Raw genomic sequence first — 19,877 nt, 5'->3', positions numbered from 1 at the left:
TCCCAGCCCTTTAAAGAAAAGCCCTGGTGTTCACCGGGTGCTGCTGGGTGGGAAGGCAATCCCCACTATGACCCACTGCCCCACGCTGAATGGTGGGCTCTGCACAAACCCTCAGCCCCCCCCCACAACATAGCTGCCCCACCCAGGTCAGCTCTGGCCCTTTAAGAAAAAAGAAAGGAGAAAACTCCTGGGACTCACCACTCCTGCAGTGACCTCAGGGCTTTGCGGGGCTTGTGGAGAGCCCCTCACATGGTATGGGGTAGTAGGGGGCAGTGGGGATTGCTCCCCCCCACTGGAAGGGGTGAGTGTGGGGTTTTTCTCATTTGTTTTTTTTCTTAAAGGGCCAGAGCTGGGAGGAGTCGGGGGTGGGGGAGGGTCATAGGGCTCATGCAGATTCAAATGAAATGGATTAATCATTGTAAGACTTGGACACATGGGGGATCTTCTTGGACCTGATTCCCTTCTACATTAATTCCCATTTCACAGCCGTGTAGTTATTGACATCAATGGCGTGTATGCAAGCACTAGAGAAACAAGGATGGGAAATAAGGCTTTAAATTCCCATCCTGAATGACAAAGAGTACCTGAAAAGGAAAGGCATTTTAAAGTCCTAATTTGCTTGTCACAACTGACACTGCCTGTTACCCTTCTGCAGCTCCTTCAGCTGGGGCATGAACATTGACTGCCACCCCAGTAGAAGCTGACTGGTCTACTCCTACTCAATTTCACTGAATGCAGGGGCAGGCAATTATTCTGGGTGGAGGGGCACTTACCGAGTTTTGGCAAGCTGTTGAGGACTGGATTGGTAGCCCTGCCCCTTGACAGATGCGCTGCCCTGGTCGCCATCTTGTGACTGGAAGTTCCACTCCCTAACCCCTGACCTTTGCCACCAGAAATCCCTCCCCTTGTCCCTGAAAGTACTCCTTTCAGCAAGAGATTTTGCCATCTCGGAACAGAAAAATACCAAATTATATTCTAAAAAGTGAACGTTGACAGCATTCATTAATTTGGTTTCAAAAAATATTTTTGTCCTGATTTACATGTGTTTGTGTAGTGTACATAGAGGTGATTACACAATACCTGAAAATGAAGTCTTACTCTTCAATATTGTGGGGCGGGGTGGGTGTAGGCTTGTGGGGGGCTATGGGTGCGTGGGTATGTGGGGTGTGGGTGGGTATGGGGTTTGTGCGTGCCTGGGTGCCTGGGGTGTGTGAGGGGATGTGAGAGGTCTGCATGTATGGCAGTGTGGGGGGGCGCACACACTATGCCCCTGCCTGCATGCATTCACACACTGTCCCTGCCTGTATACACACACACAAGCATGCGCACACACGCACACTGTCCCTACCTGACCCCCACACACACCGTCCCTGCCTGCATACATACACACATGCATGCGTGCATACACATACCGCCTGTGCTCCCCAGTCCAGTGATGCAGCCAGCAGCCACATGGTGCTGGAGCAGTGTGGAGGCAGGAAGAGAGTGAAATGGCTAGGGGTGGGTGGGGCTGGACTGTTCTCCTACTGAGGCTCCTCCTGGGTTCTACTGCCCCTGGATTTGTCAGTTTTGAAAGGCTACAGTGACAGATAAATATTAAGTTTCTAAATTTTTTAGGGGCCCTGCAGGCCACATAGAATGGCCTGGTGGGCCAGATGTGGCCCATGGGCTGTATTTTGTCCACCCCTGACTTAATGGTTCCATGAATGAGCTCAGTGCTGAAATCTTTGGACTACAAAAACCTGTGAACAGACAGAGTCCCTTTAAAACTAGACTCCCCTCTCATGTCTGAGAGATGCTATCTTGTTTTCCAGCAGCTCCAGTATGAAAGAGATGTTAATGTGAAGTGTTTTAAATCCTACATGTCTAATGGGCTTTTGTCCTCAGGAAGAGATTTTACAGATGAGAAAAAAGGAGCAAAACCAGAGAAAGAGCACAGACCACACCTGCTTATTCTACCTCAAAGAGCTATGTTCTGAAGTCAAAGGGAGTTGGACACATATATAACCAAAGCTGAAACTTGGCCCAGAGATCGCAGAATAAAAATCTCTGGTTTAGATCAGGGAGATAAACTGTTCGAGTTGCCGTTTTATAATAGCCATGGTATTTTTGTCTGTCTGCTTGTACTTCTTGGCTCAGCTGGGAAAAGGAAGAAAAATGTTGATGTTGCCCCTTGTAAGCACAAAGTTAACAGGCCAAACTTCTAAAATATAAATTCAGTCACCAGTGCAGATCCCTGAGAACTAGCAAAAAGCATTAGGGCTCGATAAAACATGTTGTTATTTCATTCATCATGAGAAGTTCTTTCAATCCTGGATGAAATATTTTATTTTAGATACTTACAAAATAAAGGAAAAAGAACGTCTAGATTCACAAAGCAGGAGGAAGAGGCGTTCTACAATTTTAGTTAGCAGTCAACCAGGAAGCAAGGGACCTGGCTTCAAGTTCCGTCCTTGGCTTTAAGGGGGCAAACCCACATCTCCCACTTGCCACAGAAGTGCCCAGTCTTTAGGCTAGAGGCCTTTTATGTCAGTGAAGGTACTCTGGATACAAATTATGCCTTATACAAACATGCCCTCATTTGATCAGGGGCAATAATCCAGGGATCCCACTTCTTAGGTGTGTCCCAATATCCATTGGTTGTCAACCAGGGTTACATGTACTCCTAGGGGTACTTGAAAAGGTCATGGGTAGTACGTATAACTAATGTGGCTGATAAATGACATGTGCATGTGCACAGCCATAGCGCAGCATGTAGGTGGCCAGGAGAGCATCCAGGTCTGTCTGGTAAGTGTGTTGTGAGGGAAGGGGCTGGAGGGGGGGGCGGGGTCATATCGAGGCCCCAGCAGTGGTGGGGGAGTAGGACTAGGGCATAGACAGCAGCTGCCCAGCTGGGGTGGGACACCAGACTGAGCTGCATGGAGGTGGCTCCTGCTGCTGCGCACACCCTGAGGGAGGGCATGGGGGGGGTGCCCCTGGATCTGCACAAGGAACAGGGTGGGCTGCCACTGCAGGCTGGTGCTGGAGCTGTGCCAGGCTCTTCCTGGCAGGGGCTGAGCCAGGCTGTGCTCAGGGCAGGTGGCAGTGGTGCTGAGAGGGAGCTACGAGAGGGGCTCTATCCACTCCAGAACTCACCACAGCCCCCACAACCCATCCTCCAAGCACCGCCTCCACCTGCCCCAACACCCCCACCAGAAACAGCCTGGCATTGGCACCGGCCCCAACTTGCAACAGCAGCCCACCCTGCCCCGCATGCAGATCCGGGATCACACCCCGCTTATGCCTTCCCAGGGTATGAGCAGTGGAGGGAATCTCCCCTCATCCCCCCTGATGAACTGCTTGCGGCCTTGAGAGAAGCATCCATGATGAGGAAGGGAGTGGGGCTAGGGCTGGAGCTGCACACCTGGGGTGGGACATGGGATGGAGCCATGAGTGGCTCATCCAGGGGGCGTGGGATGTCTCCTGCAGCTGTATGCACCCAAGGAGGGCACTGGGGGGCATTCGCCCCTGGATCTGTGCACAGGACAGGGTGAGCTGCTGCTGTGGGCTGGGGGCAGGGCTGTTCCTGGTAGGTGCTGGGCCAGGCTGCGCTTGGGATGGGTAGTGGTGGCGCTGGGAGGGGGCTATGGGAGGGGCTGCAGCCACTCCAGAATTTGCTGTAGCCCCCCAGGCCCCTCTCCCAGCACCACTGCCACCCTCCCTAAGTGCAGTCCGACCCAGCCTCCCCACCTCCTGGAAGAGCCAAGTACTGTCCCCAGCCCACAGTGGCAGCCCACCCTGCCCTGCATATAGATCCAGGGGCACATGCCCTCCATGCCCTCCCAGGGGTGCCTGTAGTGGTGGGGGTTACCCCCTACACAACTGTCCCTGTCCTCACCCTGGCTAGGCAGTCCCTGCTCCTGCCCCTGCCCCTGCTCCTGCCCCAGCCCCACTCCCTCCCCCACTGCTGGGCCAGCATGTCCTGCCCTTCACACAGATCTGAGGGCATGTGCCCCACATGCCATCCTGAGGTGTGTGCAGTGGCAGGAGTCACCCCCCTCCCTTTACCCTCTGGACGAGATGCTCACAGCTCCATGCCATGCTCCGCCTCAGCTGTACAGCCCCAGCCTAAGCTCCAGCCCAACTCTCTCACTGTGGGGGCATCAATCTGCCCCCTTCCTCCCCCTTAAAAACAAGAGAAAATATAATGGGGTACATGGGCTGAAACTTTGAGAGAAGGGGTACACTTGTTTTAAAAAAAGGTTGAAAACCCATGCCCTAATCAGTAGGACAGAGAATCATTGTCCCTGTATAGCTCTGAAATAGAGTCAGCAGGAAAGGATGAGAACACATCACTTCCCAGAACACTGTGTCCTACATGGCAGGCAGTGAGGTGGGCTTAGATCCCTCCATGCCGAAGGGAACATCAAAACTGGATCTCCCTTATTGTGGGACAGCGTTGCAACCATGCAGAGGCACATCATCCTTGCTGCTCCACTGGCCTCTGCCTCTTCTGACTGTTCTAGCCCTGAAATATTAAAAAGAAAAAACATCAGTGGAAGCCACTTATAGACCTGTGTTATTGCGGGATTAGTCAGAGGTCAGTAGCCAGGACAACAAGTCAACAAGCAGTAGCAAAAGGTAAGCCCAAGACACCACACCAATATCAAGGGCCAGGACATTAAGCTTCAGGTGTACAGCCAGACTGGAAATCAGCAGGCAAGCCAAGGTCACCAAGCTGAAAGACCAGCAAGATCAGATACTGGAGTGTGGAAGCCAGGAAGCCAGGCAGGGTAGGAGCAGGAGAAAAGGTTGGGCAGTGCACACAGGAGAGGGGCTGCTTGCAAGTGGGAAGTGCAGATCAGGTGCTAGGTCAGTTCTTTGAAGGAGGAGCTGGAACCAGCCAGGTTGATTTCAGAGTTACAGATGACTACTTGGGACAACAGAAAGAGAATAAGAAAGAGGGTTGAGATCACAGTTTTAAAATTATCAGTCGAGAGGGGGATATTGAGCAAAGAACTCCCCGAGAAGCACCTACTATTCCCTGGAGGCATCTAGGGAGTTAGGTCAGAACTGCCTGAGAAACTCTCTGTCCATCTGGAGTTGTATATCTGAAATTCACAACCAAAACACCAAATTATTTAAACACATAGGATTAGTCACTTTATCATCCACACACAGATGGATTAATAGGGTAATTTAATACCCGATTTATGCAGCTGATTTAAAAAAATAATATTTCAAGATAATCCTTAAAAACTGGAAAATGCCCTGTTTTACAACCTTGTGACAAATGCCAGAGAACACACTACTGGGATTACAGTTGGGCTAAGGGGAGGAGAGGGGTTAAATTAGGCATTTTCAAAGTCCCTGAAAAATACAGAATCATGGAATTGTAGAACAGGAAGGGACCTGTAAAATCATCAAGTCTCATCCCCTGCCATGGGCAGGAAGTTATTGGGCTCAAACAAACTCAACAAGGTGCCTGTCCTGCCTCCTCTTAAACACTTCCAAGGATGGCTACTACACCACCTCCGTTGGGAGTGTGTTCTAGATCTGGCAACCCTTACAGAGAAGTAGTTCTCTTATATCTAGCCTGAATTTACCCTCTATAAGCTTATGTCCACTGGTCCTTTTCCTTCCTTGAGGTGCTTTCCTGAAGAGTTGCTCATCTAGATCTTGGTGTTTACCCCTGATGTACTTGTAGTTGGCTATCAAGTCACCTCTCAGTCTTCTTTTAGTCAGACTGAACAGGCCCAGTTCTCCAAGTCTCTCCTCACATGGTCTATCCTCCATGCCCTTGACCATGTGAGTGGCCCTTTTTTGTACCCTCTCGAGCTTATCCATGTCCTTCTTGAAGTGCAGTGCCCAAACATGGACACAGTACTCCAACTAGGGCCACACCAGTGCCAAACAGAGAGGGAGGAGCACTTCCCTGGATCTATTGGACACACAGTGGCTGATGCACACTAGAGTTCTATTTGCTTTCCTGTTGATCTCATTGCACTGTTGGCTCATATTCATCTTCCAGTCAATCATAACCCCCAGGTCTTGTTCAGATGCTGTGCCAGCCGGTGGACCACCACCCATCATGTAGTTGTGGTGAGGTAAAGTCGTACCTAGATGAAGGACTTTACACTTATCCCTGTTAAACCTCATCTGATTCCAATTTGGCCATGAGTCCAGTCTGTCAAGGTCATCCTGGATCCTAACCCTACCCTCCAGTGTGCCTGTGTTTCCCCGCAGGTTGGTATCATCCACAAACTTAATTGAGCTTTCCATCCCCTCATTGAAGTTGTTAATGAATATATTAAACAGCACGGGTCCAAGCACCAATCCCTGGGGGACACCACTGGAGATAGCTCTCCAGGATGCGGCCATCCCATTAATTACTACCCCCTTGGAGCAGTCGCTGAGCAATTGTCCACCCATGTCACTATAAACTGGTCACATCCAGCACCCTGGAGTTTGTTTGAGAGAATCCCATGGGAAAAAGAATCAAAGACTTTAGTGAAGTCTTAGTAAATCCTGTTTACCTCATGTCCCTCATCCACATGGCTAGTTACCTATGTTACACAAATGCCAATTGCTTAAATCACGAGCGAGACCTTATAAAGGGGGATAAGGCAAAATGCCACATTTATTGATTACATGAATTAGACATAGAAGTTTGAAACACCATTCGGGCAAACACACACAAATTATTATGCACATCATTACACATAGACACACACATACACAAAACACTCATACCTGTCTATGCACATACATCAGATATAGTTACCATCAAAAGTTGCTCAATATCAGCATGGCGTGGCCAACCCCAGCTTATTGAGTAGATGATGATGTTAGAAGATAGCAGCTGGAGAATGATCTTGGAAACAGCAGCTTGGAGCGGGGTGAACAGATGCCTGTGTGCTCCGATGAAACAGCACTATTTTTAAAGTCTTCTTTTATAGGGATTGGCAACCTTTGTTCCAGTGTTTTGGGCTCTTTCCATATCCAGCTTCTGTTGTTGTGGTTGTTTCTCATTCGTCCTCTTCTTATCTCAGCCCTGGAGTGTCCTTGCTGCCCATTTGGTAGGATGTGTGCTTTTCTCCTCCTTGTTATCTCCTGTTATGTCTTGGTCTCAAAGGGATTTTTTAGCCATTCATTAAATTAGTTTACTGACCGGTAACTTACATTTGGTGCCTTGCTGCAGATGTAAACAGTTAAATCTTTTTCTCCCATCTCTATACCATTCTCTCACCATTCACCCTTTTACATACACTTGTACATAAAGGCTATGCAGAGTTCATTTACTTATGTCAAGCAGAATGATACAAAATGGAGTTTTCAAGTTGCTTACAGGACAAGACTAATATGTTTACATTTCATAATTGTTACATTTTATGTTAACATCAGCTTCATTAGTTCAGTTCATGCTACACCTGGTTGTACAAGGACACAAGGTTTGTCAGGCATGATCTACCCTCAACAAAACTGTGCTGACTGCTTCTTAACACCCTGTCCATTTCCAGCTTGCAAATAATGGCTTCCTTAATAAATTTTTCAAAGATTTTACCCAGGACTGAGGTCAGACTGACTGGCCTGTAGTTTGCAGGGTTATCCCTCTTCCCTTTTTTGAAGATGGGCACCACATTGTCCTTTCAGTCATCTGGGACCACTACTGAATTCCACGACTCTTCAAACAGCTTGGCAAGTGGTACTGCTACTAGCCCAGCCAGTTCTTTCCAGATTCTTGGGTGCAGGTTGTCAGGTCCAGCAGACTTGAAGATATACAAGTATTGCAGGAGATCCCTCACCTGTTAAGGACAGATTTTGTGTAGTTTGTCGTCTTCCCCATGTTCCCCGGGCCTCTGGTCAAGTGAACAGTCCCTGTTTGATTTCAGGAATACCAGTGTGAAGTATATATTTAGGAACTTGTTTTTTCACAGGCATTAACTGCAGGCTTCCCCTGAGCATTCATTAGGGGCCCCACAGTGGAGCCTGACTTTTTCTTGCTCCCTATGTATCTGTAGAAATGCTTTTTGTTGCATTTTATTCCACTTCCCAGATTGATCTCCATGCCTGCCTTGGCTTTCCTGCAGGCCCTAGCGATACAGGTGTATTCCTCTCTGGTTGCTGAGTCATTCTTCCATTGTCTATATGGTCCTTTTTTTTTTTTTCAAAAGCTCTCTAGTATTCCTGTTGGAGCCAAGTAGATCTATTGGTTCCTTTCCCATTTTTTGTCCTCATGGGGATGCCCTCTTTTTGGGCCATTAGAATTGCCTCCTTAAGCAAGATCCACCATTCCTGAACTCCCAAGTCATCTGCTTGCTGGTTGCTGAGGGCCTTTCCAGCTAGCCTCCTGAGTTTGCCTAAATCTGCCCAGAATACCACCAATCCTTAGGTCACCTATGATGTCATTGCCTTTGGCCAGCACTAGATCCAGGGTGGCCTTATCCTTGGTAGGCCCTTCCATAACCTGTGTCAGAGACATGTCATCTACTGTTGCCAAGAAGTTGGCTGACCTGCCAGGGGTGGCCGAGTGATCCTCCCAGCAGATTTCAGGATAGTTAAAGTCACTCATGATAATCATGTCTCTAGTGCTAGCTGCCTCAGTCAGTTCTCTGGAGAATGCCTGATCACCTTCCTCTTCTTGTGAGGGAGACCTGTAGTAGAGTCCCACCATCAGGTCTCCCTCTGCTGATCCTCCTTGTAGCCTGACCCATAGGTCCTCAAGGGACCCTTCTCTGCTGTCAAACATGACCTGCGGGGAGGGGTACTGCTCTTTCACATAGAGGGCCACACCTCCTTCCACCTCCCTTCTTCCCAACTTTTTCCTTCCTGTAAAGCTTATAGCCCTCAATAATGACTGTCCAATAGTGTGTGTCATCCCACCAGGTGTCCGTTAACCCAACCAAATTGAAATCCTCATCAACCAGGAGGAGTCCCAGTGCCGCCTGTTTGTTTCCCATGCTTCTGGAATTCCCATAAAGACACTTGAGCTCTTCCCTAGTTGCCTCAGGTTTTCTGATGCACTGTCTGTGTCACAAGAGGTCAGAACTATTCTGGTTGTCCATTTCTTGAATGCCCCCCTGTGTATTGTTGTGGCTACTGGCTTCGTGTACCACCGCGGAGCTTTCTCCCCAGCCCCTGGACTTGCCTAGTTTAAAGCTTTCCTCAACAAGTTGATGACTCTCATAATGAAGAGCTTCTTTCCTCTATTCATGAGATGAATACCATCCCTTGCATGTAGACCATCCCTGTTGTAGAACTGTGTACCATAGTTGAGATACGCAAAGAACACACAATGACAACATCTCCTAAGCCTTCGATTTACCTTCCCGATGTGAGCCACACCCTCTGACTGGGAGGATTGAGGTGAAAACTATTTGTGCTCCTAGGCTTTTCAGCTTCACCCCCATGTTCTTGTAGTCTCCTATGATCCTCCTGGGGCTGCTTCTTGCTGTGTTGTTGGTGCCCACATGGACAAGGAGCATGGGGTAGTGGTCAGTAGGGTGGACCAGCTTAGGGTCTTTCTTGGTAACCTCTCTTATCCTGGCTCCTGGAAGGCAGCAGACCTCTTGTGCAAGGGGGTCTGGACAGCAGATGGCTCCTTCTGTGCCCCGCAGCAGGGAGTCTCCCACAACTATCACCCTACTTGCCTCCTTGCTGGGATCAGCTGATCCTGCACAGATGCAACATTAGTTGATGGTGAGAGAGCTGTGTAACTGTTATGGAGGGTTATTGGTGGGGCAGAAGATGCACGCTGTGGCTTCAGTCCTGACTTGACCATTTTTCGCTCACCATTAGATGGGGCATCATGGTCAGGTCTTCTCTTCTGCCTGGTCTCTGTGGCATCCTTCTCCAGATGCAGGGCCTAGCATAGACATCAATCTCTGCCTCATGGTCTCTGATGATCTGCAACCTGTCCACCTCCTCCTGTATTTCACTCATCCAGCCCTCCAGAGTCTTCAGCAGAGAGCATATCCCACAAGTGGGACTGCTCATGCCCCATGTCCCAGTAATCAGGAGGCATACCAGGCAGCCCCTGCAGCCTGGAGTCAGGGGCTCTGTTTGTGTGGAGGCTGGGTTGGGCTCTGAGTGAAGACCTCTGAGGTACCAGAGGGAGGTGATGCATTCAGACCAGGAAGCCCAGGGGGTGCTATGTGTACTCATCACCATATTGCAGGGTGACCCTGGTCAGGTAGCTGCATAGATGTTTCTGTAGGTGGGAGACCAGAGGGTTGTTAATCTCCCATGTGGTTCTCACCACCACCTGTTTTGATGCCCTCTTCTTCATGCCTCCCCCCCCACCACTTTTGCTAATTTTTCAGTCATTGGGCTATGATTCAAGGTGTACTGAAGTCAACAAAAGAGCTCACATCTGGATGATGAGTCATTTTATGGGCTATCATCAGGTTCACAGTCACTTGTATTTTTGGTAATATCCTTTCCACCATCCTGCTGTGTGGAAGAAACTCCCTCTGTTCCAGATAATAAAAAAAAGCATGCTGTGATAGTCATATATCTATATTTTACTAGTCAATGAAGTCTGTACAGTGATTGTTTCTATTAGTTTAACAGAAGATTGATTACACAAAATACAAAAGGCAAGGGAGCACGGAACTGCTGAAGCGGTGTTAGAATGAGTCATTTAGGTAAGAAATATTTCATCAGTGAAAGTGATATCAGTAGGTGTATCATTTCATCCCATTTGGCCCATCTTTCTTCAAATAGTTCATCTGATAATAAACGTCTGGGAATACTTCATTTGTCTTAATTTTATTCTGGTCAACTAAGTCTTTTTAAAATGAGGTTTTGTTTCTGCAGCAGTAGTATGAAAATACGTTTATTGGATGTAGTCACTAAAATACTAAACAGTCCTTTGTCTTTGTTTAATTTCAGCAAATGAAGACATTTTCTCAGTGCCACATGACATTAAGGCCTATATCGTTTAAATAACTTTGGCATCAACATTCTAATATCAAACCACCAGCCTTTCAGTTTGGGAAATTAAACAAAAACGCTGCTTTTCAGAAATTCTATCATTTCAAACAGTAATTCATCAAACAATTATTGACTCCATTAAAGTTGTATAGACTCTGCTAGGAAGGAAGATAGATAAATCTAGCAAATCCTAGCATGTCATTTGATTGTGTTTATTTAAGAGTATTGGGGAAAAATGAGGCCTGATGGCTTGTTCCATTTTTTATAGTCTAATCACTTGTACCGTCATTTTTTGTTGTGTGCCTCTAAAGATAAAACATTACTGTCTGTTTACTGATAATTCTGCATGCAGAGGAGAACCTACTGTCTTCTATTACTGGTGGATAAACAGTGCTTGCTGCAAAACATGACAGTGAGTGATGACAGGAAAATGCTGTGTCCTGTCACCAGAGATAAAAGCCCAGTTTCCCTTACACAAAGAAGGTGCTGCTGCAATGAAGTGATGGACATTATGCAGTTAATATTAAAATACAGCTACGTATCAGGCCGTGGAACTCAGTGTGCTGCTGCAAACCCTATCAGGATAAACAGTAACACATTTCCCTGCAGTTTGCTGGGAAATAGTTTTAATTTCAATATTTATATAGCATGGGAGGGCTGGTCTGGGCCAATAAAAAAAGAATTCAGACCATGATATTCTCCTACCTGTATCAATAACATTGAAGCACGTGAAGGCACCAAACTAATATTAAGATCCACTCTAAGCTTTCTTATTACCAGCTAGTCACCTCTTTCTCCAGTGCTCTACCCAAAATGTTCTTAGCTTCAAATTCAAGCTGTCCACTTCAGGTTGCTCTCATAGGAGGGTGTAATAAAGGCTGTGAAGTCCTGTCAAAAACCAAATGCAGAGTCTCTGTAAAGTAATTCCACCATACTGGAAGTGTGGAATATGGAAAGTAATACCTGCCCAGCAACTGGAGGGTATCAGCATACACAGAGGATGTATTTCTGGGTGGTGCCTAGACATTTTGTGGATGAGCCAATATTGGCTGGTCCACTGTAGATGTTAATAGGTCAAAGACTATTTTTGACTAGTGAGCTTTCCATGCCTAGCTGTGGTGCCTTCAAGCATGGCCCAAAACTCTGTGTAGGCTACCTACTGCATGCTATACGAATACAACTACTAAGTGCCAGGGTCCATTAGTTCCACTAGGCTTGCAAGGTCCTTGCTATATAGCAAGGACTTGCACAAAGAGCGGCTTTTGGATGGACCTTACCCCCTTCCCTGGGCACAGGCATGGGGGACAGTATTATTTCCCATGCCTACTCTAGAACCGAAGCAAGGGGAGGATCTAAGCTGGGGTGGCAGCCAGAAGGGCACAGAGGGTTGCAGCCCAGAGCAGCCAAATTCTACCGGTACCAAATACAGCTTAAGCCAGAGCTCACTTCTGGAATGCCTCTAACCCACCAAGAAGCTGTGCAGGAGGTGGGCCTCCAGTTTCTGAATGATAGCCTGGCAGTCTGAGTACCAGCCTGTTACAGCTAAGGCTCTGAGTTTGAAACTGGTCTCTGTACCCAGAGTAAGACTGCTCCAGTCCTGGGTTACTGTTTGTTTTCTTCACAGCCTCTTAGAATAAAAACCAAAGAGCCAAACAGCTGTCCCAATAGCTTCAGCCCTCCCAAGCCAAGTGGCTTGGCTGTAGGCATAGGAAAACCTATGCACAGAGGAGGAAAACCTTGGTTCAAGTCTATCCATGTCTACCTTGGTTCAAGTCTATCCATCTCTACCTTATGTAGAACAGGGGTGACTGCTCAGCTCTTTATCAGCCATCTTGCTGCCCAAGCTAGAGAGCTGCTCTTCCCACCCCCCCCCCCCCAACTCATGTATACCTCCAACCAATTCTCCAGCCCTCCCAACCAGAGGCACTCATCCAGGGTACAAAGTAGCAGGGCCTGGCTTCTCATCTCAGCCACCAGTGGAAATTCATGCTGCCGAACAGTCTCCTCCAAGTCCTCCTCTTTCTTGTCTGCCAACTGGAAACCAGACCAAAAATATACGAAAAATTGTCTCAAAGGGCCATACTAACAGAAAAATTATGATATCATGTTAGCCAAACTACCGAACGTTAACTGCTCTCTTTTAAAAGCCTTAAGTCAAAGCAATTTCCATACTGTCTCTCTCACTCTTTGGAAGAAGAAAAACCTTCAGTCCTTAAGAACTTTTTTTGCAAAACCCTATTTTCTAAGATTGTTAGGAATTCACAGCCAGAAAACAGTAACACTATTATCTAAGCATAAACTTGGAACACTTTCCAGGTTTATGTCATGGATTTGCCCTTTCTTTTTAAGTGATATTTTGGCTTTAAGCAAAGTAGAATGATATACCCTTCAGGAAAATATAATGTTTGTTTCATTTACTTCCTGCCAAATAATAATTCTTTGCACTTCAATAGCATTTTTCATCCTAGGATCTCAAAGCAGATTTCAGAAGCTCTTAATTCCATGACGTAACATGCCTATGAGTTAGCCCTTATCCCCATTTTTCAGATGGTGAAACAGAGGCCAAGAATATTGGGGTGAGTGGCTAAGTAGGGTGCCTTGCCTTAACTCTGTTCCCTGACTTGTTCCCTGTCCCCATACGTGTGTCTTTTCTAGGTCTTGTTTCTGACTCAGATGTTCCTGACTATGGCTTGTCTCCTGCTGTCTCACATGGGCCTTACTCGCTAGGCATGGCCACCTATGTCTTCACTGCTGACAGCTATTGGCCTGAACCTCTGAAGAATAGGACCATTATCTAAAAGATGCATCTTGCCCAAGATCTGCATGTTATTTCTAAGGTGGGAGGTCCTTGCCAAAAGCACTCTTCTCAAAACACGTCTTCTGTGTCTTTCTTAATACTCACTACTGCTCTAATACTTTTAATGGGAAAGAACAGAAAACTAACCAAAAAGAAGAATAACCTCTCATTTAAAACCAAAAAAAAAATGAAACGAGTTTCTGTGCTCAAAAACAACAATTATGGAAATACTAACAGGACTTAGAAAGAGCTTATTTCTGTGTCTCTTCCCTGCACCCCAGTTCCCTTTCCTTTGTTTTTTACTTTATAAGACTTACGTCATATTTAGATGATGGATATGACTTATATGGATGATGGAGGTGATAGATATGACTTATGTCATATTTAGATGATGGATTATAAACTCTCTGGGCCAGGGACTCTTGGTCATCTGTCCTGTGTCCATAGATCCACCTTGTTTGACAATTTTGTGGTTCATTTGCTCTTTGCACCAACCTTCCAGCATGAAAAGTTTCTAGAAACTTCTCTTTTAACTTGGGCTTAAACCTCTGCTAGCTGAGAAATCAAAACATGTTCAAAGAGTGGTCTTACACCAGAGTTAAGAAGCTTTTAAGAGAAATTCTGAAAGTTGAGTTATGAGTTCATCATCTCATTGAAGGCAATATATAAATTCTGCAAATTTTTCAGTGTTTGTTTTTACTCCGATGATGGGTTTATTGTTCTGGTCAGAGAAGTTTATGAAGCAAATTTACTCTGAGGTTTTCAGAGCAAGTTACTTTCCATACAATGAATTTAAAAGCAGATTTCCACTGTGCATCTGTCATGTTGGAGGATTATTGAATTCCTTGCCTACCAGAAGTCATTAAGTTCGCAGAATGTAACGAAGGACGGGAACCGTCCCAGCTCAGGTTTGCTTGTGGAAGCCCATCTCCTAATTAAAGTGGAAGCTCACAGGACATTCTTGCAAAGATTTTTCTCTTGTTTTAGGTCAAAGCTGACATGGCTGTTTTTATTTTAGATTTGGTTCTTGTCGTCACCTACAGGCTCTGTTTTTTGTCCCCGATACACTGAGACGCACAGAGCAGGCAAGAGAAGTTATTATAGGATGGGCTCTGACAGTCTCAGATGTGCTTCTAATTGGATCTCACAGTAATACTGATCTTATTAGCCCTATCAAGAGCTGATAGGTAGAGTGCTATATAGTACAGCAGATAAAGTCATGATGAGCTTTGATGGCTGGATGCTGAAGCAAGGTAAATTCAGACTAGAAGTAAAGACAGTAGTCATGTGAGCCTGATGTAAAATTCACCAGGCAGTATTCTGTGCCTTATATTACACAGGGCTCATAATATTCCCTCTGGCCTGAAAGTCCATGAACTCAACCCATTCCCTCTCTCAAAGAGGTTGCAGTCAAGCTACTATAGGACAATGCCTTTTTACTTATATAGCAGTTTTCATTCCAACTCTATTCCCTAGTGCTTTGCAAAATTAAACAGTGTCAGATAGGCAGTGACATCTAAATTGCAACAAAGCAGCAGAATAAAGACATTGCATGTTCAATAATTCCTCTATCCTAAACACTTACGTTTAAGGTTTGCAAGCAGAAGAGCAAAAACTGGCTTTCCAACAATTCAACCTCTGCTCAAGATTCAGTGAGATGGGGTGCCTAATTAAGGCTCTTGCGGATGATATCTATTTAGGAGAGAAGGCTCCCTCATTAATACAGGTGAGATGCTCTGAGTGGATAGAGGGCAAGTAGGAAAGGGAGTGAAGAAAGCCATTTTACACAGACATTCAGCTGTATATTCAAGCCAGCTGTCATTTGGGAGATCCCAACCAGAACAATTCAGCCAGTCTGTAGTCACATATGCTGGAAACTGATGGAAAAGTGTTAAGTGTTAAATTTGGGAAATGAGTTCAGCTGTGTAGCTGAAATTGCTTTGACCCTGAGTTTAGTTTAAATCTGTTCCTGTAAGACAAGGAGTGTGAGCTTGTTATACAAAATATCAGTCATGTAGTAGGTGGAGTGTTCTTAGATAAATCAAAGCCATTTTCACTTTTCTCGTAAAAAAACAAAAGGGTCTCCCTGTAAACATCTCTTGCTTCTGAATAACATGATCTTTTGTGGACAGCAGAAAAGAGCTGCTTTGCAGAAGATAGAGTAGAACATGGGTGGAAAGAAACAAAAATTGCTTCTAGGATGTGGATGTGTACATGGACGGGAAGCTGGGGGACAAGAAAGAGAAAGGTCGAGTTTTGAAAGTGATAAGGGGGCTAGAACAATTACCCTGCCTTCCTGAAGTGAAAAGCCTAGCATGAATCTAAAAGTTCCTCCAAGACTTTGTTCGAACACATTGAGAACTGATAAATCAGTACTGTAGTGGGCGACAGAATTAACCTGACATCAGAGAAAACCATTCTTACCTTTAGAGAATTATTGTGGACATCTGAAGCGGTCCACCAGTTTTGGAGTAAACAAGGAATTGAATCTATTAGGAGAAAGCTGTAGATCTATTTTGATCCATACATCAGTCTGTGAGAAAGGAGACTGATTGGCGTCTTTGGCACGGGAACTATCTGCTCTGTGTTTGTACAGTATGTACCACCATGTAGTCATTTGATTTCAGTCACTATCTGTGACTGAAGTTGCTAGTGCTACCACAATACAAAGACAAATGTCTCCAACCAACCACTTCACTTTGGGCAGGGATTCACAGCTGCATGGTGGCTAACCCCCGAGCCAGACAAACAAACATCTAAAGTCTGCGCAGCCTAGCTCCTGCTGCAGCTGCTAAGACTTTCACCTTGTAACCCAGCAGAGAAGTCATAAAATATGCACATTTCAAAAGTCTAACAGTAGAAGGCCTCACCATTGTCAGATGGCTGCTAAAATAACTGTTGAGTGACTTTTTAAGTTTTGACATCTCAGTTGAATAATGCAAACAGAAACTTTCGCTTAATTTGAGACTTGCATTTCCATAACTGACAGGGATGCTTTTAACTCAGTGAAATTTGAAGTGCTCTATCATCTGCATCATGGTTTGTATTTCAGGGCTACTGCTGCAAAATAAGAGCTATGGGAGTTGTGTGTGTAACATGACCTGCTTATTTTCTATCTCTTGCTTTTAATGGATAGTAAAACATTTACTATCTGAGTGAAGTCCTGAGTTATCTGTCTCGGGCAACAAAGAACTCTAATTTGGGCTTTCTTGGTGAGAAAAACTCAGGTTTCTGACAACTTTGAAAAGTACTGGGGCTCTGTTTAACATGAGTTCCAATTGACTAATCCCTTCCACCGGTCTTTGTGGCTACTGAAGTACATGTGGGGCAAAACTGGTAATGATACACTCAGTGTAATGCACTTTATCAAACTCATGCAACCTGTCTGATTTCAAACTGCTGTGGGTAATGGCAGGCCCCCCAAATGTCCCAAACTTTTAGAAAACTGGCCAAAGGAAATAAAGATGATTGGAACAGTTGTACCAAAAAGCAGAGGCCTTTGGAAAACAAGAACTTGAGAAATTATTTCTGCAAGGCATGCTCTGATTCATATATACTACAGAGAATTCATATGCATAATGGATCCTGTCCCTTTTATTTATTTCTTTTCTTCCCTGGAAGGCTGGAATAGGCCCTGGTGTGCAGTGCTCAGATGTTGGTGGTTCTTAGCCAAGACATATGTTTTTCCTTCTTTTTTTTAAAGTATCAGATAGAGAAAAAACAACTACTAGAGATCAGATCTTTATTGGTCTCTCTCCTTGTAGTGGGAGCCCCTTAAAATTGGAATATCCTGTCCTCACACGTGTAGTAAATCCTATTCATACAGCAGTGAAATCAGATCCCTCTGGATCTCTAGTCTCATCCCCAATATATATTGGCATACAGCAGCTTTATTTTTTGTTGCAGCAATCCTTATTTCATAGTAGTGGCTGCTAGGGCCGTGCAAAATTTCGCTGGCAGTTTCAATTCATTTCGAGCTCGAAACAGCAAAATCAGAATGAAACAGCTTCGAAACAGCCTTGAAATGAAACGAGGCAAGTCAAATGTTTTGAGAATTTTGAAATGTTTTTAGTTTTGAAGCTCAAGCTGGGCTTGCCTGCAGGGAAACAGAAAGTAAAGTAAGGAGAGGGAGGGGGGAAGGGGATGGGAAGGAGTGCTCTCATTATTGACTGTGTAGTTGGCCAATGACTGTCATTCTTCCGTGAGGTCCCTTCCAATCCCAGTGCACTGGGGGAGGGATGGAAAAACTGCATAAAAGGCAGCATTGTTTGAACTGCCCTGCTTTCTGCCTTGGTGTCAGTTGGGTGAGCTGTGTGTTCCAGCAGCTCAGCATCAGACAACTATGGCTAGCAACACTGATCTTCTAAAGGGTTGCCTACTTGCTAGCAAGAGGGATTTCAGATTCAGAATACCTTTTTCTTCAAAGTTCTTTTATTTTATTATTATGTTAATTGATTTACTCTTTTGGATACTATAATTATATTGGTTAGGAGTACTATAGAATTTAATGTATATAGGAAGACAAATACATTTATATTTTATTTCTATAGATTTAAACCTTTGCATCATACATTATAGGACAAAGCACCTATACTCTTGAATTTATACAGGGACAATGCAAAGCACCTACACTTCTGATATATACAGGAACAAAGCACCTACACTTCTGAATTTATATGGGGTAAAAGCACCTACACTCACTGTTAAACATTTCTTATTGGCACCAGGCACCTACATTTTTTAATTTATATAGGAACATGAATACATTTATATATTTGTAGAAAGGGAAGACATGAAACACACCATGGAGTGTGTTGGAAAGTCAGGTGACCACACTGGGCAGTAGGGCTGTGGAGAGCAGGTCATATTCGATTCGATAGCCATGTCGAATATTAAACTGGGTCCCAATTCAATTTGCCGTCCACTTCGAGTAAAAGCCAGTCTGCTTTGACTCGAGGTCAAAGCTCAGTCCAATATCGGAGCTGCTTCGACTTCCCCATAGGCTATAATGGGGAAGGTCGAAGCAGGCTATAACTTTGGCATTTCTTGTCTGATCTTGATGAAACCTGCAGGAATGGTAGCACCTGAGGAGCCCACAAAGCCTGCCAATTTTCAACAAGATAGAAACAGGGGATTCAGAGAAACAGTACCCCAAATTCCTGAGAGAAATTCCTGGAAAGCCACAGGGAGCTCAAAACTGCAGGCTTGCTAGCCCCTGAGAAGCTTACAAAGCCTGCCAGCTTTCATGGTGATAGGGGCAGGGGTTTGGGGGAAACTGCACCTTAGGCTGCTGACAGACAAAACTCATGATACCGATGGAAGGAGGAGGGTGGCATTCACTCCGTCTGCACCTGGAGGTTGGGGACCCCCAGCAGCGGGAGGTTCAACTTGAGGAACACCAGCTGCCTCCCCCAAACCAGGATCCAAGCAGGTGCGGTGAGGTGTCACAACATCCGCAGCCATGCTGAACACCCCCCGCTTGGCACGCTGGTCGGTGGACAGGACAGGTATTCCCAGGCAACTGTGGCCAGATCCAGCCACATCGGGCTGCGGGTTGCCCAGTAAGCCAAGGGGTCACAGTCCAGGGGCTCCACAGGCTTGGCAAGATAGGCAGACACCACGGTGTGAGGGCTGTCTGCCTGATCCTGGGGTCTGGTGGGTTTGGACTCCCTTATGTTTGCCATGGCCTTAGCCCATATTGGCAGCACCTGTGGTGGAGGGGAAGACTGGCTCGTGGGTGGCGGGCTGGGTTCAGGCAGTGGATCCCCCTGTCCCACTTCCCCCCGCCTCTGCCGTTCCGCCTCCGTCACTTCCTTAATAAGTACCTCCCTCCAGTGACCTCAGTGTCTCACTGGCACATATGGTGCCCTTCACCCTTGGGTCACAGCTGGCGGCCAGCATATGCACTGTGTTGGACCCCAAGGGTTCAAGCCTTTTCCTAAGGCCCTCCTTCAGACGCCTCACCAGTACCTGCACATCTGGTGAAAGCGGCCTGCCCCAGCCAGGAACATCGGCCCCCAGGAAGCTCTCCGTTTTGCTGCAGAGCTCCTTCACTATGGGGACCACCTGGCTGAGGAAGGCATCAGCAGCACTGAGGGTCTCAGTGGCCTCGAGGAACAGCTTGAGGACCAGCAAGATCTGGGAGATGGCATCCCACTCAGCTTTG

The 19,877-nt window shown here is 46.0% G+C and overlaps 1 long non-coding RNA gene across 2 annotated transcripts in view; it reads right to left on the bottom strand.

Moving 5' to 3' along the window:
- Window positions 1–4,376: 4,376 nt before the first annotated feature.
- LOC109314192 overlaps window positions 4,377–19,877 on the bottom strand; it is a 150,599-nt gene continuing 135,098 nt past the window's right edge. For both annotated transcript variants that reach the window (XR_002102243.1, XR_002102242.1), the window contains exons 2-3: window positions 5,018–5,090; window positions 4,377–4,507 (exon numbers count right to left, since the gene is read on the bottom strand). This is a non-coding gene — a long non-coding RNA (uncharacterized LOC109314192). The remainder of the gene's footprint in view (window positions 4,508–5,017; window positions 5,091–19,877) is intronic.

Source organism: Crocodylus porosus, unplaced genomic scaffold, assembly GCF_001723895.1.
Source record: "Crocodylus porosus isolate Cpor-Errol unplaced genomic scaffold, CroPor_comp1, whole genome shotgun sequence".
In the NCBI taxonomy this organism is placed as follows: Eukaryota; Metazoa; Chordata; order Crocodylia; family Crocodylidae; genus Crocodylus; species Crocodylus porosus.
This window is presented reverse-complemented; position numbering and strand designations above follow the sequence as displayed.